The 12,520-nt window shown below is 43.1% G+C and overlaps 1 long non-coding RNA gene across 1 annotated transcript in view; it reads right to left on the reverse strand.

The window, feature by feature from the left end:
* Positions 1-11,924, reverse strand: part of LOC110257741 — a 68,930-nt gene extending 57,006 nt beyond the window's left edge. Inside the window, exon 1 of the long non-coding RNA XR_002340681.1 lies at positions 11,815-11,924. This is a non-coding gene — a long non-coding RNA (uncharacterized LOC110257741). The remainder of the gene's footprint in view (positions 1-11,814) is intronic.

The following is a 12,520-nucleotide window of genomic DNA, read 5'->3' on the forward strand; positions in this document are numbered from 1 at the left end:
GGATATGGTCCTTCCTCAACCTCTCTGACATCATTTCCTATCACTATATCCCCTGATCATTCTGCTTCAGCCACGATGACCTCTGTAGTAAGCAGTCTTTTTTTAATGACCCCCAATGATCCTTGCCTCCTGGTATTCACATCCTTGTGTAATATTGTACCCTTGAGTGGAGACTGGACTTGAGTGGTGACTTGTTTCTAGAAACAGAGTATGACAAAATGATGGGATGTCACCTCAGAGACCGGGTTAAAAAAGAAATCTGGATACTATCTTCATCCTCTCCTGTTCTCTCTCTCCCTTGCTTAATCAGAGGGAAGACAGCTGCCACATGGTGAGCTTCTCTATGGAGAGGGTGGGAAGAGACTGAGGGAGGTGTCTGACCAACACCAGCAAAGTACTGAGGTCTTCAACATGCTTCAAGAGCTAAATCCCACCAGCAGCCATGCAAGAAAACTATGAAGTTGAACCTCGAGATAAATTCACCCTAGCTAACACCTTGATTGCAGCCTTGCAAGAGAGAGGTAGACAGTTAAGTCACACATGTAAATGAGAAAAGTTGATAGTAACAGGCAGTCAATATTTCTTCCTCTCTGTAATTTTACCTATAGATACTGTGGCATAATAAATAATTTTTGTCTTAGCCACTGGGTTTGGGGGTAACATTACACAATAATAGATAACTAATACAGCCTCACTGAACATACCCAGGACACTCCTACTAAAGGGCTTTTGTGTAACTCTTCTCTCTGCCCCTAATACTCTTTCTCCATAGTTGCATGGTTCTCTCCCTCCAGCTCTGCTCAAATGTCACTTTCACAGAGTAGCCTTCCCTAACCACTGTATATAAAAAACAGCAAACACTACACAGGGCTTCTGAGACCCCCATACCTCTTTTTATTTTTCTATTTTTATATATTTATTAATTCATTGTATTCCTCCATTAGAATAAAAGTTCTATAGAGAGCTATAATATTATCCATTTTGTTCATGCTATCTTGTCATTACCTAGAACATTCTTTTTTTTTTTTTTGTCTTTTTTGTCGTTGTTGTTATTGTTGTTGTTGTTGTTGTTGTTGCTATTTCTTGGGCCGCTCCCGCGGCACATGGAGGTTCCCAGGCTAGGGGTCCAATCAGAGCTGTAGCCACCGGCCTACGCCAGAGCCACAGCAACGCGGGATCCGAGCCGCGTCTGCAACCTACACCACAGCTCACGGCAACACCGGATCGTTAACCCACTGAGCAAGGGCAGGGACCGAACCCGCAACCTCATGGTTCCTAGTCGGATTCGTTAACCACTGCGCCACGACGGGAACTCCTACCTAGAACATTCTTTATAGATGGGGGAAATCCTATAAATACCTATTGAAAGAAGTAATGAGTTGCCATCTGCACCAGAGCTGCAGGAAATTTAAAAAAAGTAGAGTTCAGGGGTGAGGCTTGAATCAAGAACCAAACAGATATGTCAAGTGAAGTATAAGTATCAAAGGCATGGGAAGAGGAATACAAAGATGCAGAAGACCAGAAACACCAGGACAAAACAACAGAATTCTGTTAGGAGAGTAAAAGGTGGAGCCTGAAGCATTATCTTACAACTAGATAGTAAAGGTAGAGTTGATTAGAAATGGTCATACTAGGACAAATTTTGAAACAAAGCTGACAAAATTTGATGATCAATTAAATATTCCAGGGTGAGAGAAAGAGAAGACTTACATATGACTCCCAGTCTTTTGGCTTGAAAAACTAAGGAATAGTTTTGTTGCCTTTTACAGAGTTAAGTAACACTGGAAGAAGTTTTGTGAGATGTAGGGCACTAGAAAATCAATAATTCTTTTTTCAATGTGTTAAATTTGAGGCATTTATTTATTTATAGTTGACTTAAAATACTATATTAGTTTCATGGTGCATAATAATTTGATATTTTTATAGATTATACATTATATAAAGCTATTATAAAATAATGGCTATTTCCTTGTGCTATACATTACATCCTTATAACCCACCTATTTTATATCTATTAGTTTGTACCTCTTAATCATCTTCACCCATTTTTGTCCCTCATCTACCCCATCCCCTCTGGCAGCTACCACTTTGTTCTCTGTTTCTGAGTCTGTTGTTATTTATTTTTTTAGATTGCACATACAGGTGAAAACATATAGTATTTGCCTTTCTCTGTTTGACTTATTTCACTAAACATAGTACCCTCCAGTTCATTCATGTTATTGCAAATGACAAAATTTCATTCATTTTTATGGTTAAGTAATACTCCATTGTATATGTATACCACTTTTTATTTATCCATTTATCTGTTGATGGACACTTAGGTTGCTTCCATATCTTGGCTGTTATAAATAATGCTTCTAAGAACATTGAGGTGCCTATATCTTTTCAAATTACTATTTTCATTTTCTTGAGGCATTTTTGGATATACAAATATAGGAGTAGTAGCTTATGATACAAATCTATCATCAATCAGACTGGATGAACTCCCCTAAGTGCTATGCATAGATAAGAGAGTACAGGGTTTAGTCCTGAAAATATTCTATTCACTGGAGTTTAGAAAGATAAGGAGGATTCAACAAAAGTACTAGGATGGTGGAAAATTAAGACAGTGTGGCATACCAAGAATCAAGTAGAGAATGTTATTTCAAAAGGCACAAAGTATATGTAGCCATGTTAATGCTCCACTAAGATGTTTCTTGCAGGGGTATAATTCAACAGCGACCCCAGCTTTCATTTTTCTGTATCTACCATGCCATATGTGTTGAGGCTATGCTTCCCTCATGACTGAGCACAGTGTGGGGTTCTACTGTAGGATGTAGAACTCTTCAAGTGGGTGACTATGGTTCAGTGACTCCTCTGAGCCTCTTCCCACTTTATACTTTTTTCCTTCTCTCTTTTCAGAAGTTATCTGACCTACATCACAGACTGAAGCTTCCCCTACCTTCCATTCCCTCCCTTTAATTATTCATAAGTATTGCCATCAATAATTTCCTGGAGTTCCCGTCGTGGCGCAGTGGTTAACGAATCCGACTAGGAACCATGAGGTTGCGGGTTCAGTCCCTGCCCTTGCTCAGTGGGTTGGGGATCTGGCATTGCTGTGAGCTGTGGTGTAGGTTGCAGACGTGGCTTGGATCCCGCGTTGCTGTGGCTCTGGCGTAGGCCGGTGGCTACAGCTCCGATTCAACCCCTAGCCTGGGAACCTCCATATGCCGCAGGAGCGGCCCAAGAAATAGCAACAACAACAACAACAAAACAACAACAACAAAAAAAAGACAAAAGACAAAAAAAAAACAAACAAACAAAAAAAAATAATAATTTCCTTACACCTCTAATCATATCTTGGCATCTGCTCCTCCAAGGACCCAAATTGACACAGAAGGATTAATTGTATCAATGACATTGAGAGGCAAGTTAAGATGAGGAAGGATATGTGCTCACCATCTTAAACAAGACAATGGTCATTCATGATGTTAACAGAAGCCATTTTAGTTAAGCGGTGGAAATGAGAGTATGATTGGAGTTTGTTCAGGAAAGAATGGGATTGACAGAACAATGTAAATCAACTATATTTTAATAAAAAAAGTTTTTTAAGAAAAAAGAATGGGAGATAGAAACAGTGAATACAAATGTCTTATTTCTAGGATTTCTGTTATAAAAGAAAGCAGAGAAATGGGGTGGAAAGCTGGAGAAGGATGTAGAGTCAATGAAGGAATTTTTTGAGATGAAGAAAATTACATGCTTGTACACTGACGATAATGATCCCTGAGAGGGAGAAATTTGATTTTGTGTGATAAAGAAAAGATAACTGCTGGAGCAAAATAGGTGAAAAGGTGAGAGACTGAAAGGGGATGAGATCCAGTACATATGTAAAGGACTGACCTTAGATGAGACCAAGGACAGTTTACCTATTGTAAGAAGATACCAGAGATGGGTTGGGAAGATTAAATAGCTTCATTCTGATTGCTTCTATTTTCTCAGTGAAATAAGATTATCAGCTCAGGTTGAGTAGTAAAGGAGCTGTTGGAGTTTCTAAGGGGAGCAGGTAAAAATATTTTTTGGAAAAATGGTAGCATAAATTTTCTTGAAAAGTATGTTAGGATAATGAGATTTATAAATTTAAAGTTAAACCAGTCAGAAGAGCTGTGATTTTTTTTTTCTTTTTTTGCAGTCAGATTTGGCTACTTGCGTACAGACTCCAAGTGTTAGATTGAACTGGGTTTAAGGTTTTCCAAGTAAGTATGATGAAAGTAGAGAGAAACAAAGTAGTTCAGTATTTTGCAAAACTGAGATTATAGCGATAGACCATGGAATCTAAGTTTGGTGAGGATAAAATGAGGTTATGAAGCAAATCATGGGCAATTGAACAAGTTGAAAAGTCACTGGATTGGAGACCCCAAAGTATTTTTAAAATCATTGAGTTAGAGCCACCGCTAGAAAGATAGTAGATGGTGTTCAGAGAATAAAATATTCTAAGTTTCTGGGGAAGGAAGGCAGTTTATTAGTAATAACAATGTCTGAACTATGACCATGGAAAGTGTTGGGGTGGGGTGGTATGAATAGCAAGATAACTCAAAGAGAAGATGTTAAGTAATGGAGAAGTCAGAGAGTTGCAGAGAAACCTCCATGGACACTCCAGTCATCAAGGATAATGAAAGGAGAAGAGACAGAGAGAAAGCAATGTGTCAAAAGCTAAAATCTCCAGGGAATCGTGGATACTGACCAGAAATTCAGTAGATGACTCTGACAAGGACATGTGATTGTGTCAACAACAAATCCCATTAAGAATTCCCAGGTAATGAAAAAAGAATCTGGGTAATAAAATAAAACCTAACTTTCCCCCCCCCTGTAGTTTCACCTGCTTATGTGGTGCCACATGCAGAGGCCTTGCACAAGGCACTTCGGACAATAGTTCCTAATGCAAAATGGCTGCAGCCAATAGTTCAGCTTGGTGGCTCGTGGGCAGAAGCACTGCACATGACACTTCAGTTCAAAATGGCAGCAGTGGGATGTCTGCAAAAATGTTGTTCTCAGTACTTCCATCTGGAGTGCTAAGAGCAGCACAGCTGTGCCTGACCCACAAGAACTTTGTTCTGGCCTCCTCACTGACAAGAGCCCTATAAAGCAGCTACACCAATGGCTTTTGGAGGAGAGCATGTACTTTAGAGTTCAAGCTCATGTCTCTCTATTTGTTGATCAAAGAATAAAGATTTCCTTTGTTTCTGAACTGAATTCAGTCTTGTTATATTGTAACCTGTGACAGGAGAATCCCTGTTGAAGCCTAACTCAAAAGGGTTGGTAAATTTTGGCAACCATGAAGGCACCAACCATGGTCTTTTTGCCTCCACCTATCCAGTAGGTTCCAGGCTTGCCCTGACCCTAGTAGGAGGATGGGAGGAGCTTTGGGATGTTTGTGTAAAAATGATTTAATCTGGTTTTTGAGTACACTCTGATGGGGTGGAATGGCAGCAGCCTTCAGCCAAATTCAGAGCAACTCTGCCCAATAACCTAATAATCAGGTGTGGTGCACACACAGTACAGCCCCCAGAATAATCTGGTCTGTGCCCCCTTCAGGCATCATATTGTGGCATCATTGGGGATTGGAGACTGAAACTCGCACATGTCTGCTCACTGCTTCTGGCTAGCCTTCCCATGGTACTGGACACCCGGGGGCAGTGGGGACCTGTGGGTGAGAGGGAGCCACAGCAAGCAATTTCACCCACTGTCTCACCAGTAGCACTGTCCTTTTGACCCCATATGAGGCAGTAGAGGCTGCACCAGAGCTTTTTGCCCCTCTCATTGACCTCCAGGGATCAACAGTAACATTCTCCATAGTCACTTTTGGTTTGGTAAAGACAAGTGGCAAGCCCCGTGAGTCAAGAGGCAAGACCAGGCAAAGGCCTAGGTAATAAGGACACCTGACAAAACAGGAAAAGGCACCAGGGATGCCCAAGTGTGCAAGGGTCCCAAGGTAGGTATGCGACCAAGGATTTGACCTCTTCTGGTCAGTGCTAGTTTCTCTGAAGTAAGATGGGGAGCCCTGTGAGCCACCTGCAAGACCAGGAACCCCATTATTGGGAAGCCCTGTGAGTTACTGACAAGAACAAGAAAATATACCATTTGACCTCTCCTCCTCTCTCTGCTTCTAAGGCAAATGCTGGGTGATTCTTTATCAATCAAGTTTCCATGGGCTCTCCTCCTAATATCAGCAAAGAATACCAGCTACCCCAGAAATATGATGAGAACCCCCATGGGAATCTCCCATGCCTGCCTTTAGCTTGCTTACCTGGTGGATATTTCAAAAACTCCTCCTTTTCAGCTGAGAAGAGAAGACCCTCCCTTCAGACAATTGTGCTGCTCCCTAATGAAGCAAGTTTGTCAGGAACTAACATGGCTAAGATGCTCTGGCCTGACCAAAGTCCCATCTAAACTCCTGCGGCACATTCTGACTAAGAAGGGACTAACTATATGAAGCATAAGCTGTTACAAATTCAAGGGGGACGCCCAGTTATATCACAATCCATACCAACTGAACACTTCCATTTTGGTCTTTTGAGGAATCCATTAACAATTTGGTCCTGGTTCCAGTTTTTCCAAGTCAGAAATTTTATCTGGGTCAAATCTTATGGCATTTGCATGGCAATAAGTCATTCCAGCTGCACACATACAACCCCTGCCTCTTGGTAGCTGGAAACAAATCCAAAACAGAACACTTAAATTATGGGGAACAAAACATACATCATACCAAAGGATAGCCTGTTAAGGTGCATCCTGCAGACCTGGAAGTTTTTCAGTTATCATTCCCTGATCCCAAAACACTTAATCTTCCTATGTAATGCAGCCTGGCCCCAATACTGGCTGAGAGATGGAAAAAATTGGCCAGCCAATAGGTCTGTAAATTACAACACCATTTTATAACTGGACCTGTTATGCCAGAGGCAAAAGAAACGGGATGAAATTTCCTATGTCCAGTTTTTTAAGGCTTTATATCAATGCAAAGGTCTTCAAAATGGATGTGGGCTCTCCTCCACTGAGTCCTTAGCCCTTCCTTTTTGAGTCTCCTTGATCTCCTCCTTAATCTTCCTCCTCATGTTCCCTCCCTACCCACTTCCTTCAAATGTCCCAATTTAGGCCACAGGCCCAAGGGGCCCCCTCCAAGCCAACTACCATCCCAGAATTCAGCCCAACAACTACGCAAAATGGGACTAATTACTATCCGGGGTCAAGCAACCCACCAGGAAAAGTATTCCCTTTGATGGAGGCCTCTAGCCAAATGGAGGGCTAATCCAGGTACACGTCCCATTTACTACTTCTTATCTGTAAACTGGAAAAATCATAATAAGAGGCTGAGGGAAGATCCAGAGGGGTTCCTGAACCTGATTAAGGGAATGTTTCAGACCCATGACTCCACCTGGTATGGCATCCAGAGCCTCCTCAATTAACTCCTAATGGGGGAAGAAAAGGCCACGTCCTTTTCAAAAGTCTGAAAGGAAGCAGACAAAGAGAACAGAAGCAATGCAGGTCATGCTATTTTCAGACTGGGGAATCAAGCGGTCCCAGGTAACAAACCCAACGAGAACCACCAAGACAATGGAGAAGGGAGTAGAAGACAGAGGCTGACTCATTATAAAAATATGATCCTAAAGGGAATCCAGGCAGCAAGAGAGAAACTTGTCAATTGGAATAAGATAAAGGAAATCATCAGGAGCCAAAGAAAACACTTCAACATTTCTAGAACACCTTATGGAATGCTTTTCAATGTATACAACTGACCCCGAGTCATTGGAAGGGAATACAATCCTGAGGTCATATTTCATTTCCCAAAGTGCCCCTGACATTAGGCATAAGCATCAGAAACTGGAAATAAAACCAGATACCCTTACCTCCTGCCTTTGCAAGGTTGCCTACTGGGTGCTTAATAATAGAGACATAGGGGAGGAAAAGTCAGAGTATAAAAAGACCTGGAGGTAAACCCACCTACTGGCTATTGCCCTCTAATACCTATCAGCTGGCACAGCACTCCAGACTAACCGCCCAAGGAGACTTTTGACTAGGGTGAATGCTGTCCACCCCCACCAAGGGATAGAAAGCCAAGGCTACTGGGATCCAACCAGTGTGCCATATGTAAATGAGACACTGGAATGCCCTCACTGCCCCTGAAGGAGGATGGAAATGGCAAATCCTGGCCACTACACTGGAAGGCAGATGGTCCAAATGATGGGGTCAGGGGCTCCTAATCTGGCATTCCAATTGATCCCAGAAGAGCCCCAGCTGACACTGGACATGGGGGAAAGTCTGTTGAATTCTTAGTTGACACTGGTATCACTTATTTAGCTCTGAACACCAGATCAGGTAAACTCAGCCACAAGGGTTGTAAAATTATGAAGGGAAGACCCAAGAACAGGAATTTGTAGAGCCATTAGAATGCAAACTAGATTAACATACTCTCACCCATTATTTCCTATAGGTTCTTGAATGCCCTTATACCACTGCTAGGAAAGGCTATCTTACATAATTGGGAGCTACTATCCAACTAATGGGAGACAAACTGGAGATTGGTGTCCCTTTAGACAAAGGGCACAAGATGGTGATGTTAATGGCTGAGGACAAATTTCCCTGGACAGAGCAAGTTGACCTCCCCAGAATAAATCCCGAAGCCTGGGCCTAGGGATGAGTGGGACAAGTTGTAGGAGCCAGTTCTGTGATAGTCCACCTAAAACCCGGACATACATGGCTCAATAGAAAACAGTACTCTATCTGTAGGCCTTGTTGGGTATTGCCCCAGTGGGGCCTTCTTAGACCATGCCAGTCAACATCTAATATCCCCATTCTCTCTCTAAAGAAATCCAGTGGGGTATACTGGGTGGGAATGCTCCTCCAGTAGGTACATAGCATTCTGATCACCAGCCTTACTAAGGAGGCTTCTGACAACAATACTGTAACCACTCTGAACCACGTATCCAATAAGGATCTAAAATGTCCAAGAAAAAGGCTCAAATATCAGAAACTAGGGGGACCTATCTAGGCTTCATTCTTACAGAAGGTCAGTGAAGCCTACCCCAGGAAAGGACAGAAGTCACTTGCAGCCCTGCCCCTCCTAAAACTAGAAGACAGACTAGAGGTTTCCTGGGGACAGCCAGGTTTTTCCTGGATCTCTAACTATGGTCTAATAGCTAGGCCTTTATATGAAAAGTTGAAAGCAAAGGATGATGACCATTTTGAGCTGAATTCAGAATGCAAAGGGGCTTTTTAAGAATTGAAAAAGCAAGTACTGCAGGCCCCTGCCCTGGCCCTCCCAGATTTAGCTAAACCCTTTTACCTTTATAACCAAGAGAAAAGGCGAATTGCCCTGGGGGTGTTATCTCAAAAACTGGGATCTTTTACTCATTTGGTTGCTGATTTCTTTGAACAATCTGATCAAACCACTAAGGGATGGCCTCCTTGCCTACAGGCAGTAGTAACAACTATAATCCTGCTAAAGGAGGCTGAAAAGTCAATGTTTGGTCAACCAATCACCATATGGGCTCCACACCAGGTTCAGGCATTAGCAGGTTGTAAAGGAAAAGAATCCACTTGGAAGGTGGATTCAAGTTCTGGCTATGCTTTTAGACAGCCCAGTGGCTACGATAAAAAATCTGTCACACGCTAAATCCTGCCACCCTGCTACCCATGAATGGGGTCCCTGGAGCATGACAGTACAGAAATCACAGACACAATCCATCTATTCCAGTATCCCTGACATAGGAAGTGAGCCTCTCCTAAAGGCCAAAGAGACACAGACAGGAGTAGTTTTAACGGAGAGGTGAAAAGGCTGGTGAGATACAGTAACCTCCCAGTCCCAGGTCATAGAAGCAAGAAGCCTTTCCTCAGGGATTTCTGCCCCAAAGGCAGAGCTAATAGCCCTCACCCAAGCCTTAGAGCTCAGGACTGGGAAGATCTTAAATGTTTACACAGATTCCAGTATGTGTATGCCAACCTACAGGCACATAGGGTTATTTCAGAGAAAAGAGGTATGCTTACTGTGGAGAATAAACAGGTGAAACATGGCTTAAGGATATTGCAGTTCTTAAAAGCAGTGCAGCTTCTAAAAGAGATGGCAGGAATTCATTGTAGGGGTCACCAAAAGGGGGATGTATAAGTAATAAAGGGAAACAAGGCAGATCTAACTGCCCAAAGGGCAGCCCTGGAGAACCAGTAACTTGGCAACTACCCTTCATACCTTGAAGGCCAGATACATTCAATTATTCCCCAATCTACACAAAGAAAGAATTAGACAGAGCCCTAAAATGGGGTTTCAATAGAGATCTAGGAGGCCATGTGTGGCTAGTTAATGAAATGGGCAATACTTCTTTCCCAAACTGCAGTTTGTCGAGCCATCAGGGAGGCTCATTAAAGAACTCACCATGGGAGGAAAGCCCTATATAATTGGCTGGTATTATCAGAGAATGGAGATATGCCCCATCTGCACAATGAGCAATCCCAACACTAGAACTCCCCACCCCCACCAAGATAAGGCTCATTTGGACCAGAGGGACATATCCTGGAGAAAACTGGCAGGTTGACTTCACTGTCATCCCAAGAGTAGTGGGCAATTTCAGCTATCACTTAGGTGCTAGTAGACACATTATCTGGGTGGATAGAAGCTTTCCCTGCTAGGACCGAAATGGTAGCTGAAGTGGCTAAGGCATTACTCAAATCCCCAGACTTGGGCTCCCAGCACCCCTGCAAAGTGATAATGGTCCAGCATTTGTGTCTCAAGTGATGAATGGGATAACGAATGCCCTGGGCATAAAATAGACCTTGCATTCAGGCTGGAGACCCCAATTATTGAGAAAAGTAGAAAGATCCAATCAGACTTTGAAACAGGCTTTATCCAAGCTATGTAAGGAAACTCAAAATTGCTTCCGATTACCCTGCTCTGCATGTGGTTAGCTCCAAGTGATAAGTGAAAGTATATTTGAACTCCTGTATGGTACTCACTTCCCAAAACTCAGAAAAGGGATACCTTAACCTCCTCAAAATAGAACACAGTATGCCCTCCAGGTAGGGGAAGCCATGGAATACAGTAACCAGGAGTTGCCCACACCCACAGACCAAACCTGGCCCTAAATCCCTTCCAGCAACCAGACTGCGTGCACCTAAAAACCTGGAAAACTGGCAACTCACAACAATCAGCTCACTCCTGGAGAGTGACCCTCTTGGTGACCCTACTAAACCCCTCTGCTCTGGAGCTGCAGGATGATAACTCCGTGGGGACATCAAGTGAAGAGGCCCCCAGTCTCAACCTCCGAGAGACAATTTGGGGCAATGGACCCCTTGACTACTCATGTGAACCTCTCTTTGACCTAAACTTCTCTTCCGAAAAACCACAAAAGTGTGACTAGGGATACTTGGGCCCCAGTAGTGGGCCTCAACATCAGGGCACACTCTTGCCAGACAAAAACATAAATGCTTCATTTTTAGGAAAACTTGACATGTGACCATCATTCTCTTGCTAATATTTGGGCCATGTATCTTAAATTGTCTGGTTTCCTTTCCCTCCAAAAGGTCAAACAAATGGTTGCTCAGGAATAAAAACAGGGCTGAGGCCTGGGGACAAACACATATAAAGGCAGCTGGGAAAATTTCCGCTCCTCTACCTAGGGTTATGATAACACCCCAAATCAGCAGGAAGCAGTTACAAAAGATGGACCTGCACCCCTCAGCACCCCTCAACAATGAGAAGCAGGACAAAAGACAGATGAGGGATTTATCACTGGCAAAGCCCACTAACAATTTCCTAGGAATAACAATAGAAACTAGATAATAAAGTCTGACCTTTTGGTTTCCATTTGTTTCCTTTGTGCTTCATCTAGTTTCAGTTGCTCACAAGGTGCTGTGTACAGAGGCCTCACACCAGGCACCTCAGACTACCGCAGACACCTCAGTTCAAGATGGCGGCAGCGGCGGTGGGCCTCTGGGGAAGCGAGGATGAACCAGCCAATGCAGCACAGCTGTGTCTTCCCCACAAGGACTCCGCCCCGCCCCGCCCCTCCCAACCAGAACCTTATAAAGCAGCCCTGCCCAGTGCCTGGCAGCAAGGAGTGTGTGTGCTCTGTAGGGCAAGCTTGCACATTTCGATTCTTTGATCAAAGAATCAAGCTTTTTTTGTTTCCTTTCCTGAACTCAGTTTTATTCTACAGATTCAGATGACACTGGCCAGGAGGACTCCTGTTAGAGCCCACCTCCAAATGGTTGATAACAGTTGGTCTGATGGCTGGAGTTTCAGTAGAGATTAAGTTTTTGAAAGACAAGAGTGGAAAAACCTGAGAAATGGGGACTATATGATTAAAAAAAAAAACAGCACCACTTGCAAGGGGTTCAGGACAAGTTATATCTTCAAGGAAAGTCAGGTTTCCATCAGGACAAAAATGAAAAAGGTGCTCATAGATGCAGTTGCAAACTTTAAGGATATTGTCCATAGTGATAGGGATGGAGTAGGCAAGCGTAGTTGATGTCCCAATAAGGGACCATAGATAAAGAG

Source organism: Sus scrofa, chromosome X (genome assembly GCF_000003025.6).
Source record: "Sus scrofa isolate TJ Tabasco breed Duroc chromosome X, Sscrofa11.1, whole genome shotgun sequence".
Taxonomy (NCBI): Eukaryota; Metazoa; Chordata; class Mammalia; order Artiodactyla; family Suidae; genus Sus; species Sus scrofa.